The sequence below is a fragment of the Podarcis bocagei genome (genome assembly GCF_964188305.1).
Source record: "Podarcis bocagei genome assembly, chromosome: 4".
Lineage (NCBI taxonomy): Eukaryota > Metazoa > Chordata > Lepidosauria > Squamata > Lacertidae > Podarcis > Podarcis bocagei.
In genome coordinates, this window is record NC_138128.1 from 87,502,013 (window position 1) to 87,525,769 (window position 23,757).

At 41.0% G+C, this 23,757-nt stretch overlaps 1 protein-coding gene and 1 long non-coding RNA gene across 2 annotated transcripts in view; one reads left to right on the plus strand and one right to left on the minus strand.

Annotated features, from left to right (window-relative positions):
* The window catches only part of LRMDA (leucine rich melanocyte differentiation associated), a 775,035-nt gene that overhangs the window by 495,100 nt on the left and 256,178 nt on the right, over positions 1 to 23,757 (minus strand). The gene's annotated exons all lie outside the window — the stretch shown is intronic.
* On the plus strand, positions 3,381 to 5,804 carry LOC308585854. Its single transcript, XR_014007633.1, has 2 exons — positions 3,381 to 4,271; positions 5,679 to 5,804. It is a non-coding gene; the product is annotated as an uncharacterized lncRNA (long non-coding RNA).

Here is a 23,757-nt window from a genome sequence, read left to right on the forward strand (position 1 = left end):
CCCACCCACGGCCATCTTGCAGTGATAAGATAAACTCAACCCCACTTCTACCAAAATTCTAAAGAAATCCTGAAATGTCCTGAGAAAATGGCAGAAAAATCAAACTCTCTCACAGGGGAAGAAAACTTTCAGGAAATAGCAGGACAGGTTTTTGGCAGAGCACTAAAGGTCATATAGGTGAGGGAATTGTGACTCCTTCCCACTTCCCTCTATCCATCACTGCAGGCATATCTCCCAGCCCAGCTCCAAAACTGAGAGTGAGATTTGCTAGTTAGAGCAAAGAGCCAGAAGCAACTTGGACATATACCCTTAGATGTAAACATGAGTCACCACCATCCCATGTGTTACACAGGAGTGAGACATAACAACAGCCCTCCTAGACCAGAACAAACGTCCATTTAAGTCCAGCAGCCAGGTCTCACAGTATCTATTTTTTTTATATAAATATTTTATTAAGTTTTCACAGTAAAAAAATACAAAGACAAAGAAAATACCACATCACAAAAAGACAGTACAGTACAGAAATACAAACATTGAACACATCAAAAGAAAAAGAAAAAAGAGATAAATTCACATATAGTAACAAAAAACAAAAATTCCCTCTTTCTTAGTTTCTCATCTTCAATTAACTTATTTTCCCGACTTCCTCACGTCTCCCGTTCTTGTATCCCTTTTTAAAAATTGATTCAGCAAATTCACATCCTATTAATTTATCTGTTGTTAATCCAATCTTACATTTTACTTTGTTGCTAAAGCCCCTGCAACTCATTTCAGTGTCCTTAACATTCAAAAATTTTACAATATTTCTGCAAATAATTTTTAAATTTCTTCCAATCTTCCTCCACCGACTCCTCTCCCTGGTCTCGGATTCTGCCAGTCATTTCCACCATCTCCATATAGTCTATTAGTTGCATCTGCCAATCTTCCAAGGTGGGTAGATCTTGTGTCTTCCAATGCTTTGCGATGAGAATTCTTGCTGCTGCTGTAGCATACATAAAAAAGTTCTATCCTTCTTTAACACCGATTGGTTCACTATGCCCAGGAGGAAGGCCTCTGGTTTCTTCGGGAAAGTATATTTAAATACCTTTTTCAGTTAATTATATATCATTTCCCAGAAGACCTTGATCCTTGGGCACGTCCACCAAAGGTGAAAGAATGTACCTTCAATCTCTTTGCATTTCCAACATTTATTATCGGGCAAATGATATATTTTTGCAAGCTTGACTGGGGTCATGTACCACCTATACATCATTTTCATAATATTCTCTCTTAAGGCATTACATGCCGTAAATTTAATCCCGGTGGTCCACAACTTCTCCCAGTCAGCGAACATGATATTATGGCCTATGTCTTGTGCCCATTTTATCATTGCCGATTTTACAGTTTCTTCCTCAGTATTCCATTTCAACAGCAGATTATACATTCTTGAGAGTGTCTTTGCATTGGGTTCTAACAATTCTGTTTCTAACTTTGATTTTTCCACCTGGAAACCAATTTTTTCATCCAAGTTATAAACCTCTCTTATTTGGAAATAGTGTAGCCAGTCTCGCACCTTCTCCTTAAGTTTGTCATAACTCTGCAATTTCAATTTGTCACCTTCCTGTTCTAGAATTTCCCAATATTTTGGCCATTTGGCTTCCATATTAAGTTTTTTCAAGGCTTTCGTCTCCATAGGTGATAGCCACCTTGGAGTTTTGGTCTCCAAAAAGTCTTTATACCTTATCCAGACATTAAACAGTGATTTCCTGACAATATGGTTTCTAAATGCCTTATGAGCTTTAACCTTGCCATACCAAAGATATGCATGCCACCCAGATACATTATCATACCCTTCAAGATCCAACACATCTGTATTCTCAAGAAGCAGCCATTCCTTCAGCCAGCAGAAAGCTGCTGACTCGTAGTAAAGTTTTAAGTCTGGCAGGGCGAACCCCCCTCTGTCTTTAGCATCTGTAAGAATTTTAAATTTTATTCTGGGCTTTTTGCCCTGCCAGACAAATCTAGATATGTCTCTTTGCCACTTCTTGAAACAATCCATCTTGTCAATAATTTGCAATGATTGGAATAAGAATAACATTCTCGGCAATATTCATCTTGATGACAGCAATTCGACCTAGCAAGGAAAGCTTCAGATTCGTCCAAATTTCTAGATCTTTTTTCACCTCTGACCAGCATTTCTCATAGTTATCTTTAAATAAATTCACATTCTTAGATGTCATATTCACCCCTAGGTATTTTACCTTCTTCACTAATGTTAAATCTGTTTCTTTCTGAAACCTCTCTTTCTCTCTCGGTGTCAAATTTTTCTCCAAAACCTTGGTTTTCAGTTTGTTCAATTTAAAAACTGCCACTTGACCAAAATCCTGGATTATTTCTAAGGCCCTCTTGGTACTAGATATCGGCTCCTGTAATGTCATAACGAGGTCATCTGCAAAAGCTTTAAGTTCAGGTCTCACAGTATCTAACCACATGTCTATGGGAAGCCAACAAGCAGCACATGAGCACAATAGCAACCTCCCCCATTGTGATTCCCGGCAAATGGTGATCAGAGGCCTACTGCAATATTGGAGGCAGTACACAGCCAGTGTGGCTAATAGCCACTAATAATCTCATTGTCCATTAATGTATCCAATTCCCTTAAGAGTTAGTCTTAAGATGAAATGTGAGCAGAAGTACCAGACATTTGGAGGAGTCTGTAGTAATGTGGAGACTTCAGAACACCTGGCTATTATGTAAAATAACTAAGCAAGTATTAGAAATCACCCCAGAATTGGCCATACTAAACATCTTCCAAGACAATAATGCCCATTTACACCACAAAGAACTCACAACCCGCCTACTTTCAGCAGCCAGAAACACCATAACCAGACACTGGAAAGACCTGTCAGGAGTAAGCATGAACCAATGGTACCAAACAGTATGGGAAACAGCCTTACTAGAAAAATTAATAAACTGAAACTGACACGGGGACAAACAGAAGAAGATGCCTTCACCCCAATATGGCTCCCCTGATCCAAAACATCCACCCACCCCACTCACACACGAAAACAAAGACCACCACAGCCAATCACAAACAACCACACCCTAGGGCAACCCCAACCTCTCTCACCACCAAAGGAACACAAGTGAACAGCAGAGAACCTGCACAAGCAACGCTGACGCCAAGCCCTACATATATTAAGTAAAATAGAAACATCGCCACCCAACCCCCCCATCTCCCCCCCACCTCTTTCCCCATTTTCTTGCTAATGTCTCAACAAATGAAACTGATTTGTAAAAATGTTACATGGTAAAAATACGAGAGAGAGACATTACACATACTTTTGTAAATCAAGAAAGTCTTTAATAAAAATACATTTTTTTAAAAAGAACACCTGGCTATTATTTGTTTTCATTTGACATAATGAAGAATTGACTCTGTTGTGGAGGGTTTCATGGATAAGCTCTTGTGGGACAAAAACTGAAAGGCAGAAGAGCAAATGCCTCTTTACAGCTTAGGAGCCAAAGGATCGTATCGTAAAGAACACCTAAATCCCCATTTCAGCAAGAAGCTGCCCAAAGACAAAGGAACATGTCCATAAAGGTCCTTCCAGGCAGCAATGAGCACTTTTTTTAAAAAAAAGAGCATGCCTACATGAATGAACTAATAGCAGTGTATCCACTGAGGTCAGTTTGAGGATTGTGCAACAACCATTTTAGACAAAAGGCATAAGCTTCTGTACCTTGGTTGCCCCCCTTTTCTGTGACAAAGCCATTTAAGCTAACCAGGCAACTCCAAAACTTCCCCCGGTCTTAAAGATAGCATATAGTATATATTTTAGTATCTTTCTAATGGGTCTCCATAAGACTGAGTAAAATCTAAACTGAAAGGTGAGGTTCAAGTAGGCTGGCTTTCTTTGGCTTGCCTTGATAACATTTGCTATTTTGCTACACAGGCACCCTGTTGCCTATCAGGCATTGTCCAGTTTTTCTTCTTGACTAGCTCAGTAGCCTCCACAGGTATCCCTGGGTTACATAACCTACCCTGTCATTTTGCACCTCAGGGTGAGGAACCTGTGGCCTTCCAGCTGTTGCTGAACTACCACTGCCATCGACCCCAGCCAGCATGGTCAGCCAATGGTCAGAAGTGATGGGAGCTACACTCCAGCAGCACTGAAAGAGACACAGATTCTTCAGCCCTCATCTACTCTCCCACACTCCATTCCTTTGCGTCTCAGCAGACTCAGCAACTGCAAACTCAGGCCAAACGTCTACCTTCTGGAGCCTACCAGGTGCTTAACAAGCCCAACTCCACTTTTTCAATCCTAGGCAGGCAGATAAACACAAGAGGTCAATTGAGTCCCTGCTGAGCCAAGTTTTCCTTAGCATAAAGTAACATCTAATGTGAGCATAATTTGATGTCTTATGACAACTTATTGGCATAGCAAGTTTGAGGACTTAGGCTGTAGGAAAAGCTTTTGGTTCAGAATGGTAAAACAGCTGGAGGAACAAAGATGAACATATTTCAGACCTCAAATGAAGCCTCAGCATGATAGAACAAATTCAATCGAGTTTCCAATTGGCAAACTGTTTCCAACAAATGCTGTTTCTTGGGTAAGATGGATAACTTACATTTTGGAACATATGCAGAGAATTACCCAAAACAGATGTAAATGTGCTCGAACTCAAGGCTTCTTTGGCACAAACAATACATAGAAAAGTGGAGCATTTCATTCCACTTAAAGCGCTGTGCACTGAGGAGGGCTCAGATTTGGGATGGAACTTCTGCCAGCTGAAATGATTTTATCAGTACAGAACAGCAAGGAACTTCTCTGAAAGAACTAGGTTTTCTTTTAAAAGGTACAATGAAATCCATAAGAAATGGAGACATGACATTTTACTATAAATTCAGGCTTCTCAGATGCATAAGTAGTTAAGGAAATGATTCTTATACTTAACAGAAAATTGTCCATGACAAATTTATAAGCCACATACAAATTGCTACTTTTTCCAAACGTCAGCAATGAACAATGCAACAGGGCTGATAAACACAGCCTATATCCTTGATAAAAAGGGAATTTGTAATTATAGCAAAATATTCAAATTACCAATAAAAAGTTAATAGTAGTAAAAATTCAAATTACCACTTTCTTAAAGAACGCCAGTGATCCTCATATTTCAGAACTTAGGGCCCACAGAGGAATTTTCTAAGAAAATTAATTTACATTTTTTCAGCTGAAAATGCATTTTGTCTTCAGTAAAACAGATTTGTATCTCAAAGTGGAAGAAAGGATTTATGCAAAAAAGAACTCATGGGATCATTACAGAAACACAAAATGTAATTTTCTGCTAGAATTGTGAATTTCATTTACAAGAATTGTTTTTCAAATATGGCCCCAAATCACATAAAACACATATTGGAAGGGGGATTAGTATGTTTCAAGAGCAGCCTTCTTATAAAGTATTAGGTGTTTTTTATGCAACGTAAGTATCTTGTTTAAATACTTTTTTGTTGTTAATTTTTAAATCACACTAATACACAAATATCAAAACTTACTTATTGTTAAGAAAGTATGTTGTGCTGAATATCTACTCTGGTTATGTTTCTCCTGGGATATCTACACATTTACATTTATGCTCCAGCTCACTTTTAGTTTCCACTTTTGCCATATGTTTCTTCCTACTTATGGCATACCCAGGAGCAGCCCAATACATTTTGGTTTCTGAGGTAGCAGCCCCCTCTCAACTGATTAACATGGGACACAGTCACCCAGGAGGTTCTCTTCTGCAAGCTTCAGAGAAATAAATGGAAGTTGGAAAGACTACCATACTGAATCTGTGTGGCTCCTAGTAATTCCATCAGGACTTGTTTAGGGGAAGATGATCAGTATTCTCTTTTGTATCATGACATCAAGGGTATGTAGTACTTTACAAAGAAGCATAAGCAAATAAGACAGGTCCCTGACCCAAACGAGTACCAGAAGAGGAAAGGGGTAATGGGATTAATGTGAGCAAATTGGGGAGCAATCTCTATATAATCATGCTGGCTATGTACAAATTACCAGCTTAAAACAGAAAATACAATGTGTAAAATACAGGTTGTGATCTAAAGAATTACTTTAGGCTTGCCCAAAGGTTTCAGCACACAAGTGGGATTTTTGAATGTTTAAATTTGAATCATGCCAGAATACAAACTGCTTTTGAAAGTCCCAGCAGCTTCAACACCTTGCCATGTGGAATTGGAAGGGAGGCACATGGAGAGGTAAAGAGCTGCTGTCTGAGGAATGTTGGCCCAAATCCCATTTATGGAAGAGGACTGATTAGGATCCAAACAACTACACAACCACTGTCCTGAATTCTCCTTCCTGTTCACAACAGACTTCAGATAAAATTTTATATTCCACACCCTTCCACCCAATGTAAGAAGCCTTCAAAGCAACTTACAACTCAAAATAAAAACAGTTAAAAATAATCTAGCAAGATGCCAAAAATGTTGAAAAACATCTTCATGTATGCGACAACGGCCGCGAGAGTTCTGGTAGCACAAGGATGAAAGACTGAAGAAACCCCAACTAAAGAATCATGGCAAGAAAAATTGATGGACTATGCAGAACTGGCAAAACTGACATATAAGCTGCGGGGCAAGGATAACTGTGACTTTAAGGATGAATGGGAACCCTTTACAAAGTATCTGAAGATGCAACAAAGCGAACTGGACTCCTTGGCTGGCTTTGAATAAACATTCACAAACTTTTTATTGATAATAATCAGCTAAATAATTTGAGGATCTATACAACTGTGTAACATGCAGAAAACAGCATTCTTAGAGAAACCAAAGACTGGAACTGAGGGAAGTCGGTGGGGTGGGGTGGGAGGAAAAATGTGGGGGGGGGGACAAGGATAATACGTTTTTGGAGAATATGTCTTGTTATAATTTTGAATAATAATAAAAAAAAATCTAGCAATAAAGCAAAATTACTCAGCTGCTACCAGCAAAACACACAGCAGCTAATTTAAAAACATTGTTTTTACCTGATGCTGGAAAAACAGGCAGAGGGGAGTTCTAGCGGAGTTTCTCAAGTCCACAATCTGGGTTGGCACTTCCACCAAGAAGGTCCACCCCATGTTTTCACCTGCTGGTGGTATTGTTGCTGCTGTAAAAAAGGGGTGCAGGCTGATAGTGCACAACCTGAAGTAATATAAATGTGTCCCCAGTCATCTGAAATGCCAGGTGAATGAGTTCCTCAAGGTGGGTGGAACCCCAATTAGAGGAGGCTGAACCACCAGGATTTCTCTTTAGTCTAGATTAAACTTCAGATTCTATATTTTGTTAATATTAGACACTGACTCAGGTCCTCAACAGCATCTCACAGAATTAGATCAAGAGAAGAGATAATGGTGGACATCATTCTGCACACTTGATGGCACTGCATTCCCAGTCTCCCAGCGGGTTTGTGTAGTTGTTGAACTGCATAATTTTTCTTCCCTTGTTTCCTGCTTCCTCCCTCTCTCCATCCTATGGAGCCCTTGTGCCCACAATCAAGAGCCCCTTTAGTCTACTCCTGTTTCCTTCCCCTCTTCCTCTTATCTGTTTCTGTGTTATAAGGGGATGGCATCAGTACCTTTGTGACACCAGCAGCCTTGGCAACAATCCCCATTGTTAGCTCAGGCTTCTGTTTCTTTCCTTAGGTGTACTGGTTGCTACCCACATTCAGGTATGGGCTGAAGGCTGGGGGTGGGTACTGTGAAAGATGGTCCTATGTGACTTTCATAAGTGGAGTAGGTAGGCATGGTTTGAACATGTCTCAGAATGTAGTGGAGGCATTTGTTCTTAGAGCAGAAAATGCATATTCAAACCACTTCTGCAATACTTAGAATGTCTAGCTTCCCTTCAAGGATTACCCACATGAACAAAGTCCACACATAGAAAAGATCAGTGGGACACATTGCTGCCCTTGCCCTTAAGGTTGCACTGCTTCATTTGACTAACACGAGTATTAGGCATGGGATGTCTGAGCTGGGGAAACCTGCAAAGCTGGCTCCCTCAGCTTAGACATTCTTGCCAAACTCATAAAGATCTGTGAAGGAAACTGTGTCATCTTAGAAACAAGGCCAGCCCCATTGTCCCAGGGCTCCCTTTCCATGCATGGGACTCCCTTCATCCACGAAGGGGGCTTTTGTCTTCAGCCTAAATGTGGAGGAAATTATTTCAACACTCATTCTCTGGCTAAAAAAGAAATGAGTGCAGTGAGTGTATGCTTAAACCTCTTCCACCACACTTGGAAATGCCTGTCTTCAAGCAAAAGCTAGTGCTTTTCCTGAAAGCTGGGGAAACTCCTCACAGAGTTTTTTTTTAGGGTGAGGGGGATTTGTGGAGGCTATCTCTCAGGTAAAATGTTGCAGGCTTCCCAAACATAGCCCAGTGCCTCTGCCTTCCTAAGTGTCCAGATGATGCAATTTGATGAAACAGTTAAACAGAATGATGCGGTAGACAAACCTTTAGGCACATCTGCAGTTAGGTAAAGGGTAAAGGGACCCCTGACCATTAGGTCCAGTTGTGACCAACTCTGGGGTTGCAGCGCTCGCTTTATTGGCTGAGGGAGCCAGCATACAGTTTCCGTGTCATGTGGCCAGCATGACTAAGCCACTTCTGGCGAACCAGAGCAGCGCACGGAAACGCCGTTTACCTTCCCGCCAGAGTGGTACCTATTTATCTACTTGCACTTTGACGTGCTTTCAAACTGCTAGGTTGGCAGGAGCAGGGACCGAGCAACGGGAGCTCACCCCGTCGTGGGGATTCGAACCGCCAACCTTCTGATCGGCAAGTCCTAGGCTCTGTGGTTTAACCCACAGGGCCACCCACATCCCAAAGCAGAGGAACCTCCAAAGCAGAGATTGAAAACAACAGCGCAACCCTCTCCAATGCTGGCCCCAAGTCCCAGGCATTTAGCAGTCCACTGCCTCTGAATATAGAGATTCTTCCATGAATTTGTTTTATCCCTTTTAAAGACCATCTGGGTGAGTGGCCATCTCCACATCTTTTGGCAGCAAACTCCCTAAGTTAATTGTGCCCTGTGGGGGAAAAGTAGTTTAGTTCCCATGGAACAATGCTTTACTTTATTCTCACAACAATAAGCCTCCTAGAGCTGTCATTAGAATATCTGCTTCCTCCTCCCCTAGGAAAGGTAACAACTTGATTTTGGTTTCTAATGCTCCTGCAAAAGTTAAAGAGACTGCTAGAACACTACAGTGGTACCTTGGTTCTCCAACGCCTTGGTACTCAAACGCTGAAAACCCAGAAGTAAGTGTTCCGGTTTTCAAATGTTTTTTGGAGGCCGAACGTCTGATGCAGCTGTTGGCTATTGTTTCCAGGGCACCTGCACTAATCAGAAGCTGTACCTTGGTTTTTGAAAATTCCAGAAGTCAAATGGTCTTTTGGAACGGATTAAGTTTGGTGCTTTTGTTTTTGCTATTTATTTTACATTTTTGTTTTTGAGGCTTTTTCAGTTAATTTGTTTTTGTGACTGTGTAGAACCCAGTTCAGCTGCTGCTTGATTGATTGTGTGACTGTGGAAATGGATAAAAGCCCCACCCCCCATCCAAACAATGACTATCATCAGTGCAGGTATATTAAAAAAAAATTAATTTTAATTTTAATCATCTACAATACTGTCTTATTTATTTTATAGTGCAGTACATTGATTATTGCTTTCATTTTATGGATCAATGGTCTCGTTAGATAGTAAAATTCATGTTAAATTGCTGTTTTAGGGGTTGTTTTTAAAAGTCTGGAACAGATTAATCCGTTTTGCATTACTTTCTATGGGTAAGCATGCCTTGGTTTTAGAACGTTTTGGTTGTGGAATGAACTTCCGGAACGGATTAAGTTTGAGGAACAAGGTACCACTGTACATAAATCAATTCTTTACACATAAATTCCCATGGTCTTGCCACCTATTAACAAGAAGGACATGTAACATTTGCTGGAGTCAATGTAATCAAAACTAGAGTTGAATAAATGGCATTAGTTTTCTGTTCCCACAGATAATTGCAGATGCTACTTAATAACAGAAAGACAGTTCTACTACTATCAAGGATCCTGCAGATATTATAATAACATGTGCTCCCCAATCCCCAATCCCTAAATATAATTCTCATTTCTTACTTTAAGAACAGATTTAGACATTGCAGGATAATGACAGAAATATTTTACTGTTCATCCTAAAGTATATCCCCAACGAGTAGCTTAAAATATGAGGAATATTTTATGTAACTCATAAAAATGGGGAAAATCTAAATTATACAAGTGATAGAAAGTCACTAAACTACACCATAAACTATGCTAACTACAAGAGGTCTGCACCTATGTCCATCTGTTTTAGGATGGTTTTATTATTTCTAACAGCACAAGAAAGTGTATTTTGAGCTAAAGCAGTTGAACTTCATTGTTACCAAGGGGAAAGTACAGGAGTTCATTTCTTCAGGTAATATAAAGTATGACAAACTTAACAGAAAAGAAGGTGATTTTCTTTATCTAAAGAGTAAGAGCTGTTTCCAACTTAAGTTTTTAATTAATGGACCTAAATTAGTCATTGAAGAGTGGCGAAAGAAAGGAAAAGAAAAAGAAAATGCTCCAAAGTGCTTACAGCCTAATTTTTATAGTGGAAGAGATATACTTCAAAGGGAAGAGGCAAAGTTAACAAGGAGCCTAAGCCAACACTTCAAATACTTGTTAGTAACTAACTATGTTGAATTCGAATTATTTTGGCTCCCCACCCTGCAAAGTATGGGGCCCTTTTTCATCATTACGTTATGGTGAAGATAAATGTGAATTACAACCAACCATAGACCAATCAATGGAAGCTGATCAGGTCATTTTTTAGGTTCATTCAAGATGAGTCCCATTACCAGCGAAAGAGCTTTGAGTGCTGACAGCAAAAGAAAAAAGCAACCATTCTTGGAATGATAGTGGTCCTACTTAAGGTTCACACCCACTTCCCCCTAGTTACTCCTGTCACTTCCGCGCCTTCCAACATGATCTCTCCGCCACCAAGCCTTCTGTTCAGCCATTTTATCTAATCTCCTTGCCCTTGGACTAATAGGCTGGATACTTTCTCTTGCAGTTCTTCCTCTTCTGGCTGTCCCCCCACCCCAGTTCTTCCCAACTGTTCTCTTCCGAACTGTGTCCTCCAGCAAGCCATTGTTCCAAATCAATACTGCTCTCCTGCTCCTGTGCAGTTTCAGGATCCTGGCCAGGAGCAGGGGGAGCATAGTTGTCAACTTTTCCCTTTTCTTGCGAGGAATCCTATTTGGAATATGGGAATTTTCCTTTAAAAAAGGGAAATGTTGACAGCTATGAGGGGGAGGGGGAGGCTCCCACCATTGTTCATTAGAGCAGTACTCATCAACCTGGTCTCCGACATCACCTCATGAAGGAAAACATGAACTTGTAAATCTGTTCTAAAGAAATAATGTAAGCTGTTTGGTCACATACTGCATAAGTCAACACAACCCACAGCACAGATGTTAGAGACACAATAATATTCTCTTCCATGAATTATTGGTTGCTAATGCCAACGAAGTGCTATTTACCTTGCTAGTTCGTCTAACTTAAGAGCTTTTTACTTGATGTACCAAAGTGTTTAAAAGTCTTTGAACATTAGAGCACTTTCAGAAATGTGAAGTTTTAACTAGTTCAACTGCAACCTGGAAATGGACAATTTGAAGAGTAAAACGTATTTTAAAATAAATGTGTTCCAACAGAACAGAAACAACTAAAAACAATAGATGGACTATCGTGGTCAGGAAGGGAATGGCAGGGGACTGAAGTGTGCCTTCCAAGGGTGACTCCCAATTAGCCAACCATATTTGCAGGGCATCACTATTATGTCTATATTAGGTGGTGGACAGCTGCTTCTGAAGTCTCTTCCACCCCATGCAGGGGCAAAACTAGGCTTTATTTCACTTGGGTGAAAGACTCACTTTGGCACCCCCTGCACATGCATTTGCATACACAAACATACAGGCTGGGAGCCTCAATGGTGCCCCTCTGGAGGCTGTAAAGGTAAAGGAACCCCTGACCAGTGGCGTAGCGTGGGGGGTGCAGGGGGGCCGGCTGCACCGGGCGCAACATCAGGGGGTTAGGGTTAGGGGGCGCAAATCCACGGGTTAGGGGGCGCAAATTACTTGCCTTGCCCCAGGTGCTGACAACCCACGCTACGCCACTGCCCCTGACCATTAGGTCCAGTCGCGGACGACTCTGGGGTTGCGGCGCTCATCTCGCTTTATTGGCCGAGGGAGCCAGCGTACAGCTTCCGGGTCATGTGACCAGCATGACTAAGCCACTTCTGGCAAACCAGAGCAGTGCACGGAAACGCCGTTTATCTTCCCACCAGAGCAGTACCTATTTATCTACTTGCATTTTACATACTTTTGAACTGCTAGGTGGGCAGGAGCTGGGACCGAACAACGGGAGCTCACCGTGGGGATTCAAACTGCCGACCTTCCGATCAGCAAGCCCTAGGCTCTGTGGTTTAGACCACAGCGCCACCTGCGTCCCTTTTCCTCTAAATACTACCCCTTTAATGTTTTTCTGGCACTGGGTGAAGATCTTTCTATTCTCCTAGGCTTGTTGACATCTTAATATTATTTAAATTTCACTGAAATTTTGACCCTGATTAATGTGATAATGATTAGTTTTTGCTTGCAGGTGTTTGCTTTCATTTTTATATGATTGTGAGGGGATTCAAATTGTTTCTTGCTGCAGTTGGCTTACTTTATTATGAATTATGATTTTTCCAAAAAATTATATTTTATTATACATTATCTAGAAACTAATTGCACAAGGTGATTGATAAATATAATAAGAAGGATTATTGTGTGAATCCCATCCATCCAAGAACTAAACTTGATGGATAAAAGATCTGAACTTTTACATAGTTAATTGAGCACATTTAAAGACAATTATATAATACTGACAGTTTGGGGAAAAACAAACCACATATGTTCATATGACATATTTGAAAATTTGGGGAATGTTTCAGCCATTGATTTTAATTAAAATGATTTAAACACACTCTGAAAGCAATGGAACAAAGATTATGAGATTGTGCTCATATTTTGATTAATCCTTCATAGCATCATGCCAAATATGTTTAGATTTTCTGATAAAAGCAAGCAATTTCAATTAATCCCCTTCTCTCAAATTTCAGTACTACAAATATTCAATCTCTCAGTTCTCTTTTGCAACTGACCTGGGTGAATCTGATGACATCACACTGTTACGTAGCAAAGTGGCAATATGGTGATGTCACTAAGGGTACGGGAGAGAGTGCAATAGGAGAAGAAGGCAAGTAAAGGTAACATAAATGAGTAAGGAAGCTTTTTCCTAAGAAGTGTTAGAATATCACCAAAACAGGAGACATTTTTTGGCACTGCTTAAACTGTCACGAAGAACGGAATAGTTTCACCTCAACTCAAGTTGTATATTTATAATTAAGGTGCAATATTTCTCTTTCAGTGTTACCATGGCTCGCAACTAGACAGTTTACAATCCGCTACAGATTTGTCTTTATGTGTCCCTCATTTATTTGCTGGCACATGCTAAAATATTTGCTTTTGTCCATCTGGCTCTGCTTTGCTAGAACCCTGACCCTTTACCCTCAGGCATATGCCTACCTGGTGTAATTATCATTTATAAGCACAAATTTGGAATGCCATCAATATATTATTTAAATAATCTTATGCTGCATGATGTACAATATATGGCAAGTGATAAGATGCCAAGCAGTAAATTTCTGGGGTAGCGTGTTAAAAGTGAAAGTTGTTCTTTAACTGCCCCGAGGAAAATAAGATGGCATGTGTTCAAAAGACCAATTTGAAGGTTATCTATTCAGAGTCTGTTATAACAGCATATGGACATGTTTATAACAGTATATGTGCAAGTGGTATGTATATATATACACTGCAATGATTTTATGGTTGTGTCCAAACAAAACTGAGGTCCATACTAGATGCAGTATGTGGGATGGGAAATCTTCCAGTCCTTAAATTTTCTATGAGAAATCTTTTGTGTCATAAGCGGCTGCCAACTGCAAGTTCAATGTTAGGCAAGCATGGCGGTTTCAAAGTTTTTAGCGTTGTTTACAACATGCAGTTAAAATAAACATACTAAATACAATCACTCTTTAGGACATAGGAAAATTTCCCGACACAAAACTGAAGAATTTCCTATGCAAATTACATTAATTCATATGGGATTTTTTTCCTCTGGAAAATGTTCCCATTCAAAATTTTCTGGGAAACTGACATTACTGACTAGATGTGACTGTTATTCACATCTAGAAAAAAGCACTGGGGACATATGGTGCCACTGTAATCTCTGTTTTATTGTTGACAAATACTCCTACTGATTCTGCATCACATTTGCAATAAAAGAAACTCTTTCACCAAAGCAGCTTTAAAGTCTGCTTCTAGGACAGTTAAGCTCCAGCTCCAAACCACTTAGCTCTGTCTAGCTACATTTCTGAACTGAAACTGCAACACTACCTCTCTGCCCCTCTTACCAGCTAAATTGTGTTATCTTCCAAAGACAGCAGAAATTTGTAGTCATTAGCTCCCAATCAGGGGTCAATCACTTTTACTATTATCAAGAAATCACTTTAGCAGCATCTCTTACAATGGAGAACTTTTTAGGTGCATCTCTGTTAAAATTCATTTTGTTCATTCTGGCCCTGTTCTCCATCTTAAAACCATACAGGATCCTGTTTCTATTTTCTAAATTAGTAGAAAATACCAGTTTGGTGTTCCCTACATATCTGATTTTTTGCAGCCAAATGCTTTAATCCACTTTAATTGCACAAACCTACATTTCCAGTATATGACTGAATCCCTCCCACAAAATAGTGATGGTCTGGAGGTGGGAAAAGTTTGTTTTTGTTCCTTAAAGCCACAACGTCTCCCTGAATGAAAAACAGAGAAACTGGCGTTTAATGAGATGGAAGCGTTTGTTCCAACAAACCTAGTTTTAAAAGGGGAGGGGGCTTTGTCAAGAGGCCATGATTTGCTTTACAGATCATGTGAAATGCAGAAACAAATGCAGAAATCACACACACACCAAATAATAATTTGTCATCCTGAAAGGCTTGGAGGAAGATTTGAATGTAGCACTTCCTTTTTGTTTGCAAGCATGGTGATTTGCCAAGCTACACCTCGCACGCCGCGCTAACCCTAGGGCATTCCAGTCACAAACTCACTTTGATCTCCTGTGCTATTGGATTTCTCTCTCAAAGGGCTCTACCTTTCTTGACAATCCCAGAGGGGGAAAACACGGCAGCACATTCTTTCCCCCATCTACTGCTGCAAAATGAATGTTCCATATGCTTGCTGTAAGCTCAACCTTGCACCATTATTCCACAAGCTTGTGTGCCTAATGACGACAGCCCCAGGATTCCCAGCTAAAGTTGGGGGAAGGGAACCTAAGCAAATTATGTGGCACGGGAGTAACTGGAAGCGAGGCAAATGTTTGTGAATTAAAATTGGCGGTATACCTCACTCTTGACAATGGAAAGGGTTTTACTACTAAAGTGTCTCAATTCAAACATCACACCAAACAAAGTTTGAAGAAGCTTTATAGATATTTTATAGGCATTAACTCAGAAAGAACAGAAACAGGGGATAAACATGTATTTGTTAAGTATTGTTGTTTAAAGTTGTTTAACATTGCAAATAGAAAAAGTCCTGTCTTTTTTCTACTCTGTGTCAATGAAGTTGTCTTGTATCGAGATTAGTAAATGTTCTTTTTCATCTTTTCCTTTTTTTGTATTTTGCGCTTAAATGTTTGAAATATAGCAATTAATAATTTTTAATTTTTTTTTAAAGGTTTAACTATAATTTAAAGTTATGTGTTTGAATTATCAACTGAAAGAATGGCAGACCAGAACCATAAACCATGGTTTGAAAAGAGCTTGCAAAGTACTAACCATGGATTGATGGTGTGTCAAACCATCATTACGCCCATTGCTCTGGTTTCAGAGGTCACTGCATCTTGAGCAAAGTCATGAATTTATATTGAGTGGACAAAAACAAAAACACACCACCAAGCCTATGCCATGTTTTGCCTATTGCATAATGGAGTTTTGAATTATAATTAGCTCAAACCAAGACGTTTATATGCCATCTTTCAGGTGAATCTTATATAACAGTTTATATAGATATAGTAAACAATAAATTAGTGATGTATAGAAGTGAGAGCTGGACCATAAAGAAGGCTGATCGCCGAAGAATTGATGCTTTTGAATTATGGTGTTGGAGGAGACACTTGAGAGTCCCATGGACTGCAAGAAGATCCAAACCTATCCATTCTTAAGGAAATCAACACTGAGTGCTCACTGGAAGGACAGATCGTGAAGCTGAGGCTCCAATACTTTGGCCACCTCATGAGAAGAGAAGACTCCCTGGAAAAGACCCTGATGTTGGGAAAGATGGAGGGCACAAGGAGAAGGGGATGACAGAGGACGAGATGGTTGGACAGTGTTCTCGAAGCTACCACCATGAATCTGACCAAACTGCAGGAGGCAGTGAAAGACAGGAGTGCCTGGTGTGCTCTGGTCCATGGGGTCACGAAGAGTCGGACATGACTAAACGACTAAACAATAAATAAAAATTAGAAACCAATATAATAAAAACTCAAACACAAGCTACAAGGAGAAAAGGTTTTTGAAAGCTAGTTCTCACCTCTGCTTAGAACAAGATGGTTCTGGAGTAAGCCTGTGGCAGCAGCTGAGGGAGAAACAGACTATCTGATCTGGGACACCAGAACTACATATTGGGCAGCCTCTTACCCTGTTCTGTCTGAATTGATGTCGGAGCTAAGAAAGAGGAAGCACCCCGTTTCCTCAGAGAAGCTCACTCCCTTTGCTTCTGTGTGAAGCACTGTTCTAGGCCAGGCATAGGCAAACTCTGGCCCTCCAGATGTTTGGGACTACAATTCCCATCATCCCTAGCTAACAGGACCAGTGGTCAAGGATGATGGGAACTGTAGTCCCAAACATCTGGAGGGCCGGAGTTTGCCTATGTCTGTTCTAGGCCCTTGAGAAACACTGTCCTGAAGCTTGGCGATTCTGCTACACCTCTCCACTGGTTCGATAATCCATTCCCAGCCTTATGATAAACACCACTGGAGAAAAGGACACAAGGACATCAGTTTGAACAACATTTACACATGCTAATTTATATGTATACATGCAAATTTCTAAATAATTACTGGAGTTTAAATTTTGTAGAAGGCAAAATAATTAATTCCCACCCAAATCACCTCAAATAAATTCTTCAATGAATTTGAACTTCAGATCACCCCACATCAGTTCCTCTTCAATTAATTTACTTTACCATTTAAGTTTGCATTATGCAAATTGAAGCCTCAGGTCTGCCATGGGAAAATTAGGGTACACCATCACATACTGTTTCCCAGAGGCATTTGAGACTTCAATTTGTGTAACACGGCAGCAGCCTGGCAGCACAGTGAGATGCCAGCTTGCCTTTGGATTAACAGTAAACCGCCCTGTGACCTTCGGGTATTGGGCAGTGTATAAGTTGAATAATAAATGAATGAATGAATGAATGAATGAATGAATGAATGAATGAATGATAGACCACCCTCTGGCTACCTTGCTATAGACAGAACTGGAATCAGGCATGCAGGGAAGAAGACAGCAACCTGGGCAGCCCTTGAAATAATGGAGTGTCCAGTATGAAAGAGGATACCAGGTCACCCTTGCTGGGCCTGAACTCTGGTGGGAATTTAAGCTTGGCTCTTTTTTTAATGGGCTTAATAAGTGGGGTTGAACTCCTGAGCTTTGTTTCCCAAACTTTACAACTGCAAGCCCAAGCACCACCATTAGTCTTAAATAAGCTTATTACCTGACTCAGTTGAAAAATCAGGTGCATACACAAACCTTGAGAATAATATGGTATCTGGCACCACTTTGGGTGCACCCACAGTTTGGATATCCTATACGTTCTGCTTCACCTCCCCAACAGTATTTAGTGTTGCTTCTTTTCACCCTGGAATCTCCTGTCCAAGTTAACTTTAGTTGCCACGTTTATTAATGATAAACTCTTATGACTCAGGGACTTCCTCCTGATAAGTTGTGTTAGCTTCAATAAATCAAATGGGGGGAAAGGGGGGGCTGGAATAAAGTTTTAGACTGGATTAACTACAGTGTGGCATGTCATTGTGTTAGAAATCAAGAGTTCTTTTGTCCTATGTCATTAAAGCTGCTCTCATTAATTGGTAACTGACAGTGCTTTATTCTACTTAGAAAAGAAGAGTAGGAAAGATGTTTCCAGACATTTGTGACAGAATTTCTTAGCTCTTACTGCTAAAAGTACAAAAGAAATATAACCTGAGCAGATTATATTAGATTGACACTGTTTACTCAAATGAGTTTTCTGTTTGCTTTGATCATATGTATTTCCTCCACCCTTTGCCTTGAGTACCCATTCTAAAAAAGGTAAAACAGTCTCTTGGGTAAGACTTAAAGGCAGAGGACTAGGTGTTTCCTCTCATCTTACACCATGAACTGCCCATGTTCTGGTGGCTGTTGCAGGAATTTATGTATAGGTTGGGGCGGGGTTGCCCCTCCAGCAGATATCATGCACATGCAGCCCACTACCAAAACCAGCACAATCGCTTTTGTGACTTTTGTGATTTGTCGCCACAAAACACCCCATCACAGTTTCTTCCTATCTGTACAAAGGGCTTTTGCTTCATGATACCAAATGTAACAATTCACTGATAAATGTATCTATGTACTGGCTCACTGGGAAAACTTCAGAAATTCATATAGACATGTGAGCTCAGCTACTCAGCAGCCCCTCTGCCTGAGTGCCGGACAGGTAGCCATTCCAGAAATAACAAACCCAGTTGAAGACAAAAGGGTGTGATTAACTTGGCTGGGAAACAGGGAAATGTAAATATATTTTTTGTTACACTTGACGGGTGTTTGGTGGAGGGCAAGGAGAACCATGGGGCAGGGTCCAGGATGCTCAGATTACTGCCACCAGACCTCCCCTTTCATGATGTAACCGTAATGTATGAGTGATGTAGTTGGGGGGGGCGTGTAACATGGAGATTAGCAGCTAATAAAAGTTTGGGAGCTCTTTTGTTTGGGGCTTCCATCTTGTTCCACCTTGTGGCAGGTGGGAGCTCTGTCGCGACAGTCTTCAATAAAGACCAAGCCTACTGGCTCCTGTTTTGCTCTGATATTCCTGGCTGGTGTCCTTGTTTTTTTGTCCAAGGGAGCCCTCAGATTTCTCTGTTAACATGGCTAATCATACAAAAATGTGCCAAAGGTTAATATTTCAAATGAAATGTACACAAGCATGTGTGCATACATGCACCTGTCCCCCTACAATACAAGCTAAACATCAAACACCTGTTAAGAAAAATGAACTGTACAGGCGACATGGGGAATAAAACTGGAATTGCTTAATGCAGAGCATTTCCTTGATGAAAATTAAATTTTGCAGGAATAATTGATTACAGTCTAAACACAAGTGGAAAATGGGATTTAGACTAGAGACAGGTGGCAGTTTGTTCAGAGAGTCGAAGGAAGTATGACGCAGTATTCCATTCCATTGGTGCGTACACTCAGATGTGTCTACCCTCCACCCCTACCAGTTGTTTCTGGCCAAATGGGTTTTGTAAGCGCTAGAAAAATGTGCAAAACTGGTAAACAGATATGATAGCGAGATGAATGATATATACCTCGGGCAAACATGGTTCTATTGTGCCCCTTCAAGGTGAGAGAGCTGGTGTAGCATCATAGGGGGAGAGACAAATCAAAAAGCCCCTGGTTCAAATCTCAACTACCGTATTTTTTGCTCTACAAGACTCACTTTTTCCCTCCTAAAAAGTAAGGGGAAATGTATGGGCGTCTTATGGAGCAAATGCAGGCTGCACAGCTATCCCAGAAGCCAGAAGAGCAAGAGCTCTTGTTGTTCTGGCTTCTGAGATTCAGAATATTTCTTTTCTTGTTTTCCTCCTCTAAAAACTAGGTGCGTCTTATAGTCTGGTGCGTCTTATAGGTCGGAGAATACGGTATGTCATGAACTCACTAAGTAGTCTTAGGCATGACATACTCTCTTAGGCCCAATCCTCCATCTACAGCATGGGGGAAAATAATAGTGACCTACCTCACAGTGCAGTTTTAATGGATTACAGGCACGGTATACATTTTAAGCAGTGCTGAATTCTTTCAAATATTTTCCAGATAATGGTCTACTGCGGTTTTCTTGTAGTGTCATCATCTTATTTCCCCTTCCCATTTCACATTTCACCCCTCCCCTCTGAACTGAGTATTTTAGTTTGCATTTAATATGAGATGCTCCAAGGACCAACTGGTAAGGGATATTGGTTTTAAAGAAATAAAAATAAAAAATAAAATACAGCACAACACATCTTTGAAGACAGGATGGATGAAAAGGACTTTAAGAAAGAACATTAGGTTATGAAAACTGGGCAGAGGGGTGGGAAGCTCCTCGTCTTCTGTTGACTCCATCAAAAAATTCACCCTTAAAGCAAAAGACACGCCCCCCCCCTTATATGGGATGATCTGGATTTTATCTCACTCAAACCACAAACCAAGACATCCCCACCTAAGATACCCAAAGCTCGATGACAGGATTTGTCCATAACATTTTCCTTGCCCACATATCCCTAGTGTCAGTGTTTTATTAATTCTTAATGAAAGGCAAGGTTTTACTGTCTACTATGGGAGAGAGGAAGAGAGAAAGAGAGATATTAGTAGGGACTATGCTAGATTATTTAGTCCAATGCAAGGGTTGCCCAAGACATTCTGGTGGCTAAAGAGGGAAATTCAAATAGCATCCACTCACCATTAGCTAGCATGGAATACAATTCACTGGGATGTTTTCTTGTGCAAATCTCATGGAAATGAATGGCAGAACTACAACTCTACCACTATTTTCTATTCTTCCTCTGAAGGGAAGAGATGGGAACCTGGACTATGCCATCAACTAGTAGGGATCAGAAAAGGGTGCCATGCACAAATCCATCTATCTTTACATTGTACCTTTTTGTTATGTTTTAATTATTGTAAGCTGCTCTGGGAGCCACACTTCACTGAAAAGTGGGGTATAATAAATAAAAAAATATTTATTAAATACTTAAAATCAAGATTGAGTGTTAAGTAGCCTTAGGTATAAGATGTAATAAAAGGTCAAAAAAAACAACACATCCCAACATTCATAAATGTGTATAAAACCATTACCAGGACATCAGACAGAAATAAAAGAAATCATGACCATCTCTCTCACACAGGCTTTTAGTACTGTGTAATAGAAGGAACGGAAAGCAGAACTAACCCCCCTCCCCTTGAACAGCAGGATGAAAATCGAACCCTTGAAAATTGAAAAGTGGAAGATGCCAGAAGAGATTCTTCAATGTCTCAGCTATTTACCAGAGAGATCTTTTCTCATTTGCTGATGGCTTTGGCAGACCTGGTTTTGTCACCAGTCACTCTGTACTTGGCTTAATTATGCAGCAGCCCAACAGAAAATTTTCTTTCTGATCACATAAATCACCTTGCTTTGACACCAAGCTCAATAGGGGCTGCTAGAACAATACTGCAAGAGCTATCGACTCCATCTCTCAAGTCCACAAGGTGTATCATTTAGCCAAGAGTGATAATTAGACGCAGAATATACTGAAAACTGTCAATAGGCATGTCAATAGAGGGACTCTTAGATCTAACATCCAGCAAATCAATGGTGGTTTTCAGCTATAAAATCAAGAAAATGATAGCTTTCAAATGAATGGTGGAAGGAAACACAAGGCTCCTTGGGGAGGAATAAAACAGCTCAATTTTCCCTCACTGAGTGGCTCTCCAACTGCCGCACTCAATGAAAAAGGTCACAGAACATTACAGAAAAAATATCTCTGAAACAAGATGTACAACAACACTGGGACATGACATGAGGTACAAGCATGCTACAAAGGCCTGTATATCTCTGACCTGACAGCATTAAAGCACGGATCAGCAGATGCCAGACAAGACAGGAACTGAAAGACAATGATTGATCTATGCAGAGGAAAATATGATTCTTATGTCCTGATCAAGTATCTGTTTGGGCAGATCATACACACAGGATTCCAACTCTCCTGCATGTGCAATCCTTGGTGCCAAGCCTAACATTTTAAGGAAGTATCACAAAGTCCTCACAGAAGATGCATACAGTGGTACCTCGGGTTAAGCACTTAATTCGTTCCGGAGGTCCGTTCTTAACCTGAAACTGTTCTTAACCTGAAGCACAATTTTAGCTAATGGGGCCTCCTGCTGCCACCGCGCCGGTGGAGCACGATTTCTGTTCTCATCCTGAAGCAAAGTTCTTAACCTGAAGCACTATTTCTGGGTTAGCAGAGTCTGTAACCTGAAGCGCATGTAACCTGAAGCGTATGTAACCTGAGGTACCACTGTACAATGCTTTCAGATGCTTCTGACACAATATCTCTCTCCTGTCCCCCTCCCAATCCTGATGCCCTTACAAAGGCAATCAGGCCCAATTCAAAACTGAAACATAAAAATAAATTTATAAATACCCATGGGGCATTCCATGCATAGTGTTTACTTGGACCTCAGTTGCTATGCAGACACTTAGTGTGTGAATATGATGTCAATTCAAGTCAAGGATTCTGACATGCTAACACTGTATGCATAGGAGAGCCAACTCAGTTTAGAAAAGATTAAATCAGTGTTTCCCAACCACTGTTCCGCGGCACACTAGTGTGCCGCGAGATGTTGCCTGGTGTGCCGCGAGATGTTGCCTGGAGGGAGGCGGGCGAGTCGGGCGGCGAGAGGCGGGGCGGCGGCGGCGAGGAGAGGCTGCCCAGCGCGGTGCTCTCGCCGTCTGCCTGCCTGGCTGCCTGAGAGCTCGGCGGGCAGCGCCTCCGTCTGCAGCGCCCGCTTCGCGGCTCTCATTCCCTGCCCCTGCCAAAGCTCACCCAGCCAAGCCGCGCTCTCCTTCCTGCCTCGCTTTGCTGCCTCCTCCCCCCCCACCCCCAAAGCTTGGAGGTTCCCCGGCAAGGGGGAGGGGGAAAAATTGAAACTTACACTTTCGTGCGTCCCTCCCGGCGTGACGCTGCGCGCTGACGTCACGGGGCTATAATGGTGGTGTGCCTCGAGATTTTTTTCATCAAACAAGTGTGCCTTTGCCCAAAAAAGGTTGGGAAACACTGGATTAAATAACCACATGGAATAGCTCTTTCTTTCTTTCTTTCTTTCTTTCTTTCTTTCTTTCTTTCTTTCTTTCTTTCGGCATTGGTGAAAGAAGAAGAAGAAGAGGAGTTTGGATTTAATATCCCGCTTTATCACTACCCAAAGGAGTCTCAAAACGGCTAACATTCTCCTTTCCCTTCCTCCCCCACAACAAACACTCTGTGAGGTGAGTGGGGCTGAGAGACTTCAGAGAAGTGTGACTGGCCCAAGGTCACCCAGCAGCTGCCATGTGGAGGAGCGGAGACGCGAAACCGGTTCACCAGATTAGGAGTCTACCGCTCTTAACCACTGCACCACGCTGACTCTCTCTTTCACTGGAATGAAAACATTCCTCTTCACCCAGACCTTTGCAGTGTTACACTGTAAACCACCCTGTGATCCTTGGATGAAGGGCTGTTTATAAATTTAATAAATAAATAAATAGAAACTGTGTATTCTGTACTAAAAGTCTAATCTTGTAGGCAATCCTATGGGTACACGT